A 14,602-nucleotide genomic window follows, 5' to 3' on the forward strand; every position below is an offset into this window, starting at 1 on the left:
CTGAGCAGCTTGAAGCCTAGGAAAACTGCATTCCTGGGAAAGAAACACCAATAGGAAATACACCACCTGAAAATATAGGGTATTTCTCTATCTTCCATTAGAAGCTCGGTACTTAAGTTCCATACTGTTTTTTTAACAGATTAACAATAATTAAAGGTCTATTATGAAAATTTTTCACTGAATCTGACCCAGTCAAACCATTCTTATAATTCATATCAAGCTTGTCTTGTCTCAAGGTATTGCATTACTATTCTTTTTTTAAATAGTAGCTTTATTAAGGTATGATTCATATACCATATAATTCACCCATTTAAAGTATATATTTTTAGTATATTCACAGAATTGACAATTATCACTACAATCAATTTTAGAACATTTTCATCACCCCAAAAAGAAACTCTGTACCCCTAAGCAGTATATTTGCTCTTCTTTAACCACCCCACGGATTGCTAGTCCGCAGATTTCACAAGTCTGACAATTTCTTGGCAAATCTCAAGTAAAACATTGCCTCTCTAGAGAGACCACCTTACTACCCCTTTTAATTCTTCCCTGAATCTGTGGAGGATGGTGCTTGTTGTTTATAGTCATTCCTTCTCCCTTCCTCTTCTTTTTTAACAGAATCCTGATTTTGTTCAGGTATCAGGTGGCCATGTGCTATAGGGGTATTCAGACTCATGCCCATCCTGAGGGATGAATTATGATTGATCTAAGTCATATCTCATTTCCCTTGGTAATGATTGGTTTAATCATAGCAAGTGCCATAGTACTGAGGATGCTGCTGTGAGTTCTTCTAGGCAAAGATTTTGTGTTCTTAACAAGAGAGATGTGAGAAAAATACAAGTACATGTTACCTGCCTCCAGAAACTTTAGTGTTCTCCTACCCTACCCTACAGTGTTATATTTCATTCAACAAACAACTGAATGCTTAGTATGTGACAATGCATTGTTTATTTCTTAAACAGTAGCAAAAACAAATACTTGAGAATCAGAAATTCTCAATTTTACTTTCTGTCTAACATGTCTAATGCCAATTTCAGCTGTCACATGCGTATTTCACAAGTAAAATGGAATAAGTCAAATAAGAGGCTCAAAGTGAAGCAATGAACTAGAATTTTCCTAACTTGCATCCTCAGTGCAAGGATGTATTGCTTGGACCTGCAGAGCCATCTTGAAAGCATGAGAGGAAAACTCAAGGGAATCACAGAGGTTCTGAGCAGAAATTATAATGTCATTAAGCCACTGAACAACCAACCCTGGAACTATCCTATTCTGACCTCCCTCCTCTTATTCTGACCTCCCTCCATCCTTCCCTTCCTCTCTTCCTCCCTTCCTTCTCCTTCCTTCCTTCTCCCTTCCTTCTCTCTCTCTCTCTCGTTTTTTTTTTTTTGAGACAGTGTCTCACTCTGTTGTCCACTGGAGTGCAGTGTCACAGTCTTGGCTCACTGCAGCTTTGACCCCCCAGGCTCAAGCGATCCGCTCACCTCAGCGTCCTAAGTAGCTGGGACCACAGGCATGTGCCACCACAGCTGGATATATATATATACTTTTTTTTTTTTGGAAGAGATGACGTTTTCCCAAATTGCCCAGGCTGGCATTCTGACTTTTCATGTGAGATAAAAACCTTATTTTTTTCTAGGACATAACCAAACACAATAATATTTGCAGTGGACGGCTTTGTGGTTTGTGGTGGAAAAACTCTTAGTTGGCCCCACGATCCTTGCCTCCCCTTATGTGATCCTTTCCCCTTAGTGTGGGCAGGATCTGTGGCTTGCTTCTAACTGAAAGAAACAGTAAAGATGATGGGATGTATGTGATTGTGTGTACATGATTGGGGTCATGTTACATAAGATGGTAGCACCCATCTTTCTCCCCCTCCCCCAGTTTAGCTTTGAGGGCGCAGACGGCCATGTTAGAGGACTCTGCATGGCAAAAAATACGGGCAGCCTCTCAGAGCTGAGGGCAGCCTCCAGCCAACAGCCAACAAAAAGCCTGAAGCTCTCAGTCCTACGACCTCAAGGAACTGAATTCTGCCATTAACATGAGTGAACTTGGAAGTGAGTCCTTCCCCATCTGAACCCAGGTGAGACTGCAGTCCCTGATGACAGCTCGATTGTAGCCTTGTGAGACCATAAGCAGAGGACCCAGTCAAGCCATGCTCAGACTCCTGCTACTTGGTAAATGTGTATTGTTACAAAACAATGAAACGCTAATAAGGGTATGGCTATTCACACCTTTTCCCCCTAATTTTTAAAATTTGTCAATAAAAATTATTATTAAAAAATATAAATAGGCTGGGCATGGTGGCTCACGCCTGTAATCCCAGCACTTTGGGAGGCTGGGGTGGGCGGATCACCTGAGATCAGGAGTTCGAGACCAACCTGGCCAACATGGTGAAACCCCATCTCTACTAAAAATACAAAAATTAGCTGGGCATGGTGGTGGGCACCTGTAATCCCAGCTACTCGGGAGGCTGAGGCAGGAGAATCACTTGAACCCGGGAGGCAGAGGTTGCAGTGAGCCGAGATTGCGCCACTGCACTCCAGCCTGGGTGACAGAGCAAGACTCCATCTCAACAAACAAACAAACAATCAAACAAACAAACAAACCAAAAAAATATATAATTTAAATATCTTCGCTCTCCTTTTCACCTGTTCAACTCCTCACTCCTCTTCCCATTCATTAATTGATTCCACATTTATCCACTCTTCACACAGAAGAGCCTGGGCAGCAAACACAGGAAAAGTCTTTTGGCTTCAGAGTTTTTTGGGCTTCCAAATTGCAGATAAGGGACTGTGGGCTTTTAGTACACAGCCATAGAATCGCTGGGGGATGGAACAAGACACTATCTGTAAAGGCTTGGAACAAGATTCAGCACACAGGAAGGGCTCAATAAATAATAGCTGTTATGGTGATTAGAATTAGAACTCCTGGGGCAGGTCTCTCTGGCTGCTCTGTTATTCCTTGCAAGTCACTTCCTTTCTCTGGGCCTCAGTTTCCCCATTTTTAATAGGAGGGCCCCTCAGAGAAGCTCTCAAAAAGAGGGTTGAGCTCCTGTTCTGGAGGCGGCTCTGGACTGGGTGCTCATGAGCTGCAATACGAATTGCTCCTGAGCGAAAGGTGCACAGTCTGTTTGCGGCCTTAGTTTGTGGCAAGCCTGGGGAAATGGCTTCTCCTTGCCTAATCTCAGGTTCTCTACTGTCAAATGGGGCCAGAAGGTCACTCCCACCTAAACACATGAGAAAAGAGGCAGGACAAGGTGTACTCACTCTGGACTGGGCTTGTTTGTTTTTAAAAATATCATTTGAGGGGAAGAACAGATGCGAGGGTTTGCCTGGCTTCTCCTCATATACACAAAAGAACCCCCCACCACCCTAATCCCAACCCCCATCTCCACCCCAGCACAGAGCAGAGAGGAGTGACTCCTTGTCTCTGGCCTAGTCTTCTGTGCAATTGGAGTGAGGGCTGCAGGTCTTCACCTGTCCAGACCACCACACCCACCTCTGCATTCCCCATTTCTTTTGTTTCCTTATTTATTTATTTATTTATTTATTTATTTATTTATTTATTTGAGACAGAGTCTCATTCTATCGTCCAGGCTAGAGTGCAATGGCACGATCTTGGCTCACTGCAACCTCCACCTCCAGGGTTCCAGCAATTCTCCTGCCTCAGCCTCCCAAGTAGCTAGGATTACAGGTGCATACCACCACACCCGGCTAATTTTTGTATTTTTAGTAGAGACGGAGTTTCTCCATGTTGGCCTGGCTGGTCTGGAACTTCTGAGCTCAAATGATTCGCCCCCCTCGGCCTCCCAAAGTGCTGGGATTACAGGCGTGAGCCACTGCTTCCCCATTTCTTATGCAGTAATGATCTCTATCAGTGTTCCTCTCCTACCTCCCCCACCAGACTGCAAGTTCACGCCTAGCATCCTGCGTGCACCTCGATAAATGTGGAATCAATGACAAATGGGAAGAGGAGTGAGGGGTTTACCAGGTGAACAGGAGAGTCAGACAACACTTTCAGCCTGGGCGTGCACTCAGTTGACAGCCCCACAGATGTTCAGCAGTGGTCAAATTTGAGTACATTTTGAAGACTGAGCCCAGAAACTCATTGAAGGATTAGAGGCAAGGAGGTAGAGATTGGAAAGAGACAAATCAAAGCTTTGTTCATTCATTCATTTTCAATTAGTAATTATTAGTTATTCACTAGGTATCACGTAGTGTTTAAAGTGTTTCAGGCACAGTGGCAAACAAAAGAAAAGTCCCTGATTTCAAGGAACTTACATTCTAATTGATGGAGACAAGCAACAAACAAACAAACAAGATATTACAGAGTGTTAACTGCTAAGAGAAAGGTAAAAGAGGGTGATGTAACAGATTTTTAGGAAGAATACATGTGGCTGAAAACCCAACTCAAAATGGGGTGTCTCATAATATCTGGTCATATGTACCATAATAGCTTTCTAAAATCTTGAAAATTTAGAATTCTGAGAATTGCCTTTCCTCATGCACTTTGAATAAGGCTTTATATTACTATCCCCATATTACAGGTGAAAAAATAGAATTACTAAGGAGTCAAGTGATTCATTTTAGGCCAAAATAAGGATTCAGAAGCTGTAGTCAGAGACCAAGCTCTTAGTTACACAGGCTCCGTGGTTCTGAGTTTCAAGAGCCTGTGATACTAAGATATCAAGTGTTATCACTGTTATCACAGCAATGCAAGATTGAAGGCAACAGATCCAGGCCCAAAGGTCCTGCAGATGCAATGCTGCTTGCCACCACCATCACCTCCTTCTTGGTCCCTGAAGGGCTTCCTACCTTGTGAGGAAGCTAAAGAGTCTAGAGGGGATTAAGGAGAGGCATAGCCTTCGGGGAAGCCACCACCAGGCTCTAACCTATTCAAAACATGCTGCAATTCACTCCCCAAAGCTCCCTCCATTCTTCACACTGCCGCCCAAATGGTATTGAGGTAGGAGGTGGGACTCAACTCCAGACCAGATTGAAGACTGGCTGAAACAGAGAAGCATGGAAAGCACTTCTTCATAAGACACTCCTACCAGTAACGCAACAGTTTACCATTGCTGTGGCAACACCTAGAAGTTAGCACCACTTTCTCTGGCAATGACCTGGAAATTACCACCCCTTTTCTAGAAATTTCTGAATTACCTGCCCCTTGATTTGCATGTAATTAGAAGTGGGTATAAACATGATTAGAGAACTGCCTCTGAGCTGCTCCTCTCAATACACTGCCTATGGGGTAGCTCCGCTCTGCAGGAGCAGTCACGGAGCTGTCACACTGCCACATCAGAAAAGCTGTTTTCTGGCTGGGCATGGTGGCTCACACCGTAATCCCAGCATTTTGGGAGGCCAAGGTGGGCGGATCAGCTGAGGTCAGGAGTTTGAGACCGGCCTGGACAACATGGTGAAACTCCATCTCTACTAAAAATACAAAAAATATCCAGGCGTGGTGGGGAGCGCCTATAATCCCAGCTAATTGGGAGGCTGAGGCACGAGAATTTCTTGAACCCAGGAGGTGGAGGCTGCAGTGAGCTGAGATCACGCCACTGTACTCCAGCCGGTGTGACAGAGCGAGACCATGTCTCAAAAACAAACAAACAAACAAACAAACCTGTTTTCTACTATCAGCTCACCCTTGAATTATTTCCTGGGTAAAGCCAAGGACTTCCCCAGGCTAAGCCCCAATTTTGGGGCTCACCTGTGTTGCATGGGTATCATTCCCCTTCTTTAAAACTTCAATACTGTCATTTCATTTTGAATAAGATTCAAAGTCAGGTGTGCAAGTGAGTGTGTGTGTCTGTGTGTGTGTGTTGCTTCTTCACAGCCCTGATGCATCAAAGTTAGTTTGGGTTTTTTTTGTTGCTATGTTTTTTTAGAGATAAGGTCTTTCTATGCTCTGTCAAAGACTTCAGGAAGAAAAAAAGAAAAAGAGGGCCTCACTCACTCTGTTATCTAGGCTACAGTGCAGTGGCATGATCATAACTCACAGCAACCTCAAACTCCTGGGCTCCAGGGATCCTCCCACCTCAGCTATGACTACAAGCATGAGCCACCATGCCTGAATCAAAGACAGTTTGTTTGGGGTTTTTTTTTTGTCTTTTTTTTTTTTTTTTTAAGATGGAGTCTGGCTCTGTTGCCTGGGCTGGAGTGCAGTGGCACGATCTCGGCTCACTGCAACCTCCGCCTCCCAGTTTCATGCCATTCTCCTGCCTCAGCCTCCCAAATAGCTGGGACTACAGGTGCCCGCCACCAAACCTGGCTAATTTTTTGTATTTTTAGTAGAGATGGGGTTTCACCGTGTTAGCCAGGATGGTCTCCATCTCCTGACCTCGTGATCTGCCCACCTCGGCCTCCCAAAGTGCTGGGATTACAGGTGTGAGCCACCGCGCCTGGCTTCTTTTTTTTTTTTTTTTTTTTTGAGACGGAGTCTCACTCTGTCACCCAGGCTGGAGTGCAGTGGCACAATCTTGGCTCACTGTAACCTCCACCTCCCGGGTTCAAGCAATTCCCCTGCCTCAGCCTCCCAAGTAGCTGGGACTACATGTGCACGCCACCACACCCGGCTAATTTTTGTATTTTTAGTAGAGACGGGGTTTCACCATGTTGGTCAGGCTGGTCTCGAACTCCTGACCTCAAGTGATCTGCCTGCCTCAGCCTCCCAAAGTGCTGGGATTACAGGCATGAGTCACTGCGCCCAGCTGTTTTTTTTTTTTTTTTTTTTTGAGACAGAGTCTGGCTCTGTCACTCACGCTGGAGTGCAGTGGTGCCATCTTGGCTTACTGCAACCTCTGCCTCTGAGGTTGAAGAGATTCTTGTGTCTCAGCCTTCCGAGTGGCTGGGATTACAGGCACCTGCCACCACATGCCAGGCTACATTTTGTATTTTTAGTAGAGATGGGGTTTCGCCATGTTGGCCAGGCTGGTCTCAAACTCCTGACCTCAAGTGATCCACCTGCCTCAGCCTCCCAAAGTGCTGGGATTACAGGCGTGAGACACCAGGCCTGGCCCAAAGACAGTTTTTTGATCATCAAGGTTTTACCTGATTTGGGCCCAGGCTCAGCCAATCCCATTTCCTCCTACTCCCTGCTCCATTCAGCCACACTGACCTCCTTCTGTCCTTCAAATGCTATCAAGCACATTTTTACTTCAGTGCCTTTCTTTTCCCTCTGTCTCTAAATCTCTGCATAGCTGCCTCCTTTTTAATCCTCAGATCTCAGCAAAAGTGTCACAGTGTTATGCCCAGACCGTTTGTTCCCCAAAGAAGACCACCAGAGTCCAGAGTCAAAGCCAAGCGGCAAGGATCTTTACTACAAGTTCGAACCTGGTCCCTCCATTCCACCGCATACAAGAGGGCCCCGAACAATGCGAGTGTTTGCTTTTTTATAGCCTGAAAGTTACAGGGGAACAAAGGAATTCTTTTGGTTCCCGCTCTTTCAGTAAAACTTTGAACGGCTGTCCCCTCATCTGTCCCCTTATCGGAGACTTTCCTGGTGGTGTTTGTACTGGGCTTGTTTGTTTTGAGCCCGGGGGAAGTTTAAGAGATATATGGTGATATGTGGTGGGATGGGAGGATGGGATGTGTTTGTACTGGGCTTGTTTGTTTTGAGCCCGGGGCTGAGGAATGTGCACGGCTCTTTTCATTCCCCCCCTTTCTTTTCAGGTATTTTTTTAGAGCCAATCTTGGGTCTTATAAGTCTGATTCTGTTTCAGCGTTTACAGGTTGGTATTGGGCTCTGAGGACCATGAGTTGTACAGTGTTAAACCTTTCTTTAACGAACCGCAAAATTCTGTTAACAACACAAGGTCCTACGGTAAGCAGAAATAGTAGACTCAGCAGGGGTCCAAGGAAGGGGGCTAACAGAGAAAACATAGATGAGTTCCACCATTGGTCTGCAGCTGAAGCAAACTGCCGTGTTCTTACTTCTGTGCTTAACTTGCATAACTGTTGGACTCGGTCTTCCACGAGTCCTGATTCATTTATGTAGAAACAACAGTCTTCCTTTAGAAACATACACGTTCCCCCTTTTTCAGCAGTGAGTAGGTCTAAGGCCCTCCGGTTCTGCAAGGTTACCTGTGCTAGGGACGTGAGCTGCCGCTGGAGGGAGGCAAGGGACTCAGCTGACTCCTCCATAGCAACGGCAAATTGTTGGTACAGCTTGTTACTTTCTATAAGGGTGTGACCTAGGGCTCCCCCAGCCAGTCCGGCCGCCATGAAGGATGCGGTGAGGGAGATTCCTGCAATGAGGGGGAGAAATATGGCTCGTGCAGGTCTCGGTCTAGGGTCTGGGTGAATAACAGCACTAGTCCAGTTACCGGTATACCCTAGGAACTCGCCGGCAGTAAGTAGAGTTAACCGGGGAACTAATGTGACAGGAAGACACAGTAGGTTGGTAACAGAGGGGCTTGATAGGTTTTTAGATAATGTTCCATTACACCAGAAGAATATGCCTGACGGAGCCCTTAAGGTGATGTTAGGGGGCGTTGCAGTGATGTTGCAGAGGCTGGAATTAGTTCCTGAGAAACAGTAGGGAAACTTCTCTTGACTGGGGTTTAGGTATAGTGGCACGTTAGGGATAGGGGCATATGAGAGGTTTTGGTGGTTGTTAGCTTGGGCAGAGGTGGATGATCCCCATGGCAGGGGGACAGCGGTTAGTGGTGGACGCCCTAGAGAGGCACATAGAAAGCAGCCAGACAGGCTGTGAAGTCCTGTAAGGTTGGCAAGTTCTAATCCTTCTTGCAATAATTTTAACCAGGAAAAAGGACGTAAATCTTGTGTCAGGCGGTTTTCTTGTCGCTGGATATTTCCATGGACCAGGGGCCGTACCTGCACTAGACCCCGCCACAGATAGAGGTGACTGCTAGGCCATGTGGAGGCGGAGGAGTAGTATACAGCCCCGTGTTGAGGCGTGGTCCAGCGGGAGTTCCAGGGGTCTCTAACTATCCATGTATATGAAAGGTCTCTATCTCGTCTGCGATGGAAGGGCCATCTGGGATCTATCTGTTCTTCTCCACCCCACCATTGGTATTTATGGATGTTACAATAGTTATAAGGGCAGCCGGCACTTTGGTGCCACCAATAGTGCTTACAATTGTATTCAGTCTGATCATACTCGAAGCATATTATTGGTGCCACTGGTTTGGCTACTGGGAAATCGGTAAAATTTAGTAAAATTGGGCTATTGCACCCTGAGGAGGGGCAATCTGCACTGGCCACTAATTTCCCGGGCTTATGAGGTTGCCCAGGGTGGGTTTGGTTTTCATAAAGCCAGAATCTCCAGACAAAGGGATTAGGAGCTGGCTTTATGTTTTCCCCAGCGGCCACTAGGGCGACTAATGTTAGAGTTAGACTACCTAACTGCATGTTTGCAGTGAGTTGTGCTGCCGGCGCAGGGTGAGTTTTAAGGGGTTGTTCTTAGCTCTGTCCACAGTCCACGTGTCCGGTGCTTCAGCCGCCGCCGCCGTGATTGGCCCCAGAAGGTCGGAGGTTGGGTCCACTGGCTTGACGTGGGTGTAGTGGATCCACGACGCAATGCCTTCTACCTTCAGGGCGGTGGGTGTGGTCAGGAGTACTTGGAGTGGTCCTTTCCACCTGGGCTCTAGGGTCTCTTGTCGGTGTCGCTTAACCAGGACCCAGTCTCCCGGCTGGTACGGATGGGGTGTCGGTGGGGGACTGGTCTCATATAGCTCTCTCAGCTTGGGCCAGATTTCTTGGTGAATTTTCTGTAAGGCTGGGGAGGATATCTTCCAGAATTTTCTTTGCTACGACCTGAGCAGTTTCTCTTTTGGTTGGGAATGCTTCAGTCCACCCTGAAAAAGTATCTACAAAGACAAGTAAGTACCGGTACCCGTACTTTCCTGGCTTTATTTCAGTAAAATCTACTTCCCAGTAGATACCGGGCCTGGTTCCCCTGAGCCTTGTTCCTGCTGCAGCTTGAGATTGGGGGTATGCATTGTTAAGCTGGCAGACTTTGCAACTTGTCACTATACTGCTGGCCGTCTCAGCTATATGTCTGATTTTGAGCTTGGAGCGTCTGATCAGATCTATCATCCGCCGGGCCCCCAGGTGGGTGGTTCGGTGGATGTGTTCTAACACCTGTTGTCCTAATTTTTCTGGTAGGATGGTTTGGTCATTAGTATCAGTCCACCACCCATTCTGGATTTGTTTCAGGGGAAGTTTGTCAATCCACTGGAGATCTTGCTGAATATTCAGGGAAATATGGCAAGTCCCGGGGGTCCGGGTCAGGGAGCTGGAGTGCAAGGAGTTGGCTGGGAGCCTTCGCCACATTTCTTGCAGTTTGGTCTGCCAGAAAGTTGCCTTGAGCAGTTGGAGTAGTTAGTTTCTGATGCCCTGGGCAATGTACAATGGCTAATTTTTCTGGCCTCCATAGGGCTGTTAGCAGGGCTAGGATCTCTTGCTTGTTTTTTATCTCTTTTCCTTCAGCCGTCAGTAACCCTCGCTCCCTGTAAATGGCCCCATGTATATGCGCCGTTGCAAAAGCATATCGGCTGTCTGTATATACTGTCAGCTTTTTCCCCGCCCCTAAGGTAAGAGCTTGGGTGAGCGCTATCAGTTCGGCCTTCTGGGCCGATGTCCCTGGGGGCAGGGGTTCCGCCCAGATTACCTCAGTCTCTTTACCTCAGTTACCTCAGTAACTTTACTGCCGCCCCAGCGTACCTCTGGCCTTGATGCATGAAGCTGCTCCCATCAGTGAACCAGACGAGGTCGGCGTCAGGAAGTGGGCGGTCCTGCAGGTCTTCTCGAACTCCGTGCACCTGAGCTAGTATCTCGGTGCAGTCATGGAGTGGGGCGTCCAGGTCCGGGTTGGGCAGCAGCGAGGCAGGGTTTAAGGTCGTTGGGGGCAGGAAAATTATCCTGAGAGGATTTAGTAGTAGTCCTTGGTAGTGGGTGAGATGGGTGTTACTCATCCATCAATTAGGTGGCTGTTTGAGTACACCTTCGATGGCATGTGGAGTAACGACCCGCAATTCTTGCCCCATGACAAGTTTATCAGCATCTTGCACCATCAGAGCCGTGGCCGCAATCATTCGGAGACAAAGGGGCCACCCGGTAGCTACTGGGTCTAACTTCTTTGACAGGTAGGCAACTGGCCTCCGCCAGGGGCCTAAGTTCTGAGTTATTACCGCCTTGGCGACACCCTTATTTTCATCCACGTATAAGTGGAAGGGCTTGGTAACATCAGGTAGTCCTAGTGCAGGCGCGGAGAGTAGGGCGGTTTTAATCTGTTGGAAGGCCAACTCGGCTTCGTCTGTCCAATTAAATGGTTGTTGCCCCCGTGTTGCCCAAGAACTGGACTGGGGACCCCTCCACTTGCAAAGTTACCCTAGGTTCGGGGAGGGGGTCCGAACCCCGTCTTCCCTAGTCTTCGTCTTGAGTGACTAGTACGGGTGTAGACCTAGGGGGTCCGGGTCCCTGTCCTCGTGGTTTCTTTTTGGGGCAGTCTCTTACCCAGTGGCCAGCCCCCTTACAATAGGCACATTGGTCTTTGCTCAGATTATCATGCCAGGGGGGCCGCCTAGGTTGGGTGTACTCTGGCTGTAGATGCTCTTTCTGTACCACTGCTGCCAGGACCTTGGTCATTTTTTCAGTGGCCTTAAATTGCTTTTCCTCTGGAGTATCTCTGTTATTGTAAACCCGCTGGGCTACCTGAAGGAGGTCCTGAATCCGCTTTCCCTCCAAGTCTTCTAATTTCTGGAGTTTTCTCTTAATATCTGGGGCTGCCTGATTTACGAAAGACATTACAATAGCTGCCTGACTTCCTGGAGCCTCTGGATCTATGGGGGTGTACTGTCTAAAAGCTTCCATTAATCTTTCTAAGTAGGTAGCTGGGCTCTCTGTCTTTCCCTGCAGAATAGAATATACTTTAGCCAAATTAGTGGGCTTGCGAGCAGCTGCCCGGAGACCCGCCATTAGAGTCTGGCGATAAAGGTGTAACCGTCCCCTACCTTCTGCCGTGTTGTAGTCCCACGCCGGCCTGGTCAGAGGAAAGGTTGCGTTTATGAGGTCGGGGTTGGCAGTTGGTTGACCGTCGTCCCCCGGGACCAGCTTTCTAGCTTCTATCTGTATTCTCTCTCACTCTTCCGTGGTGAACAAAATTCGGAGGAGCTGCTGACAATCATCCCAAGTGGGCTGGTGGGTGAACATGACACTATCTAGTAAAGCCAGTAAATCTTTGGGATTGTCTGAAAACCGAGCACTCTGAGTTTTCCAGTTATACAGATCACTGGTGGAGAATGGCCAGTACTGGAGCCTGGGGATTCCTGTGTCATCCGGGGGTCCTATTTCCCGAAGGGGTAAAGCCACCGTGGAGTCAGGCAGCTGAGGGGGGCTAGCCCGCGAAGTGCACCCTCGCGTCCGCCCCGCCGGCCCTTCAAAGTTACTTTCCCTTTCAGCGGGCCCGTGAGTGCCGGCCGCCTCCCATCCGCCTGCTCCCTCCCGCAGCTCAGCCAGGGGGGCTGGGGCCTGGGGCCTGGAGGGGTACGGAGGGGGTTCTGTGAACAGTGGGTCCCCGCTGTCAGGTAAAACAGGATGGGGGGCAGTTGGTTGCTTGGATTTTAGTGGTCAAGCAACTAGTGCCTTACAGGGTTCAGAGGCCAATTGGAAAGGGGACAGCCAAGGAGGCAGGTTCTCAACAAGGTCCTGCCATATGAGGATATATGGGATATGATCTAAGTGGCCCGCATGCCCAGGTAGGAAAATCTTGGACTTTACCCTAGTGATGACAGCAAGTCGGAAGGTCCCTTCGGGCGGCCACCCCACATCAAAGGCAGGCCATTCGGAGCGACACAGAGTAATTAGCTTTCCTTTCCTGATTTCTATACCAAGATCATGGCCCCTTGCTCTAACTTCTTTGAAATTACTCGTAAGGAGAGATAGAGGAGTGCTCTGGGTATTACCCATCCTGTAATAATTTGTAGTCTCTTCCTGTAAAGGAATGCAGGTTTGAATCCCTGTAAAGGAAATCTGATCTGACTTACTTATTAATGATATCTAATCGCAGGCGCACTTTGGCAGCCCGGGTCAGAGTCAGCTGCTGCCCGCCAAACCAGGGCAGCTCAGATCAGAGACAGATGCTGCCCGCCAAACCGGGGCAGCTCAGATCAGAGACAGCTGCTGCCCGCCCAACCGGGCAGCTCAGATACGGCTGCTGCCCGCCAAACCGGGGCAGTTCAGATCGCAAGCGCGCACCGGAAGCCCAGGTCAGAGTCAGCTGCCTGGATCGCGGTCGCGCTGGGGCAGCCCAGATTAGAGACAGCTGCTGCCCGCCCAACCAGGCAGCTCAGATACGGCTGCTGCCCGCCAAACCGGGGCAGCTCAGATCAGAGACAGATGCTGCCCGATCAACCGGGCAGCTCAGATACGGCTGCTGCCCACCAAACCGGGGCAGTTCAGATCGCAAGCGCGCACCGGAAGCCTGGGTCAGAGTCAGCTGCCTGGATCGCGGTCACGCTGGGGCAGCCCAGATTAGAGACAGCTGCTGCCCGCCCAACCGGGCAGCTCAGATACGGCTGCTGCCCGCCAAACCGGGGCAGCTCAGATCGCAAGCGCGCACCGGAAGCCCGGGTCAGAGTCAGCTGCCTGGATCGCGGTCACGCTGGGGCAGCCCAGATTAGAGACAGCTGCTGCCCGCCCAACCAGGCAGCTCAGATAAGGCTGCTGCCCGCCAAACCGGGGCAGCTCAGATCAGAGACAGATGCTGCCCGCCAAACCGGGGCAGCTCAGATCAGAGACAGATGCCGCCCGCCCAACCGGGCAGCTCAGATACGGCTGCTGCCCACCAAACCGGGGCAGCTCAGATCGCAATATAGATCAGATGAGAGCCAGGGGACGTCTCCCACCGGTCTCTGCTGGCCGTCCTATAGCGCGTCTGCCAGGACTGTGCCAGCTCCAGTTTCAGACCTCGCGAGTCACAGATTCGGATTCAGAACAGACACGGACAGACAAACGGAGATGAGCCAGCTCACCTATCAGTAGATCGATCCTAGCAGATCCGTTGACCAGGGGTCTGGTGGGCTTGGGGAATCCCGGATGAGCCCCCAGATGTTATGCCCAGACCGTTTGTTCCCCAAAGAAGACCACCAGAGTCCAGAGTCAAAGCCAAGCGGCAAGGATCTTTACTACAAGTTCGAACCTGGTCCCTCCATTCCACCGCATACAAGAGGGCCCCGAACAATGCGAGTGTTTGCTTTTTTATAGCCTGAAAGTTACAGGGGAACAAAGGAATTCTTTTGGTTCCCGCTCTTTCAGTAAAACTTTGAACGGCTGTCCCCTCATCTGTCCCCTTATCGGAGACTTTCCTGGTGGTGTTTGTACTGGGCTTGTTTGTTTTGAGCCCGGGGGAAGTTTAAGAGATATATGGTGATATGTGGTGGGATGGGAGGATGGGATGTGTTTGTACTGGGCTTGTTTGTTTTGAGCCCGGGGCTGAGGAATGTGCACGGCTCTTTTCAACAGCATCAGAGAAGGCTTCCATGACCACCTGAGCAAAGTAAATATCTCTCTTTCTCTCAATCTATCCTTCCCATCTTGTTCTTTATAGTTCGTATCTCCATATGCTGTTTTGTTTGTGT

This window comes from Pan paniscus, chromosome 10 (assembly GCF_029289425.2).
Source record: "Pan paniscus chromosome 10, NHGRI_mPanPan1-v2.0_pri, whole genome shotgun sequence".
NCBI lineage: Eukaryota > Metazoa > Chordata > Mammalia > Primates > Hominidae > Pan > Pan paniscus.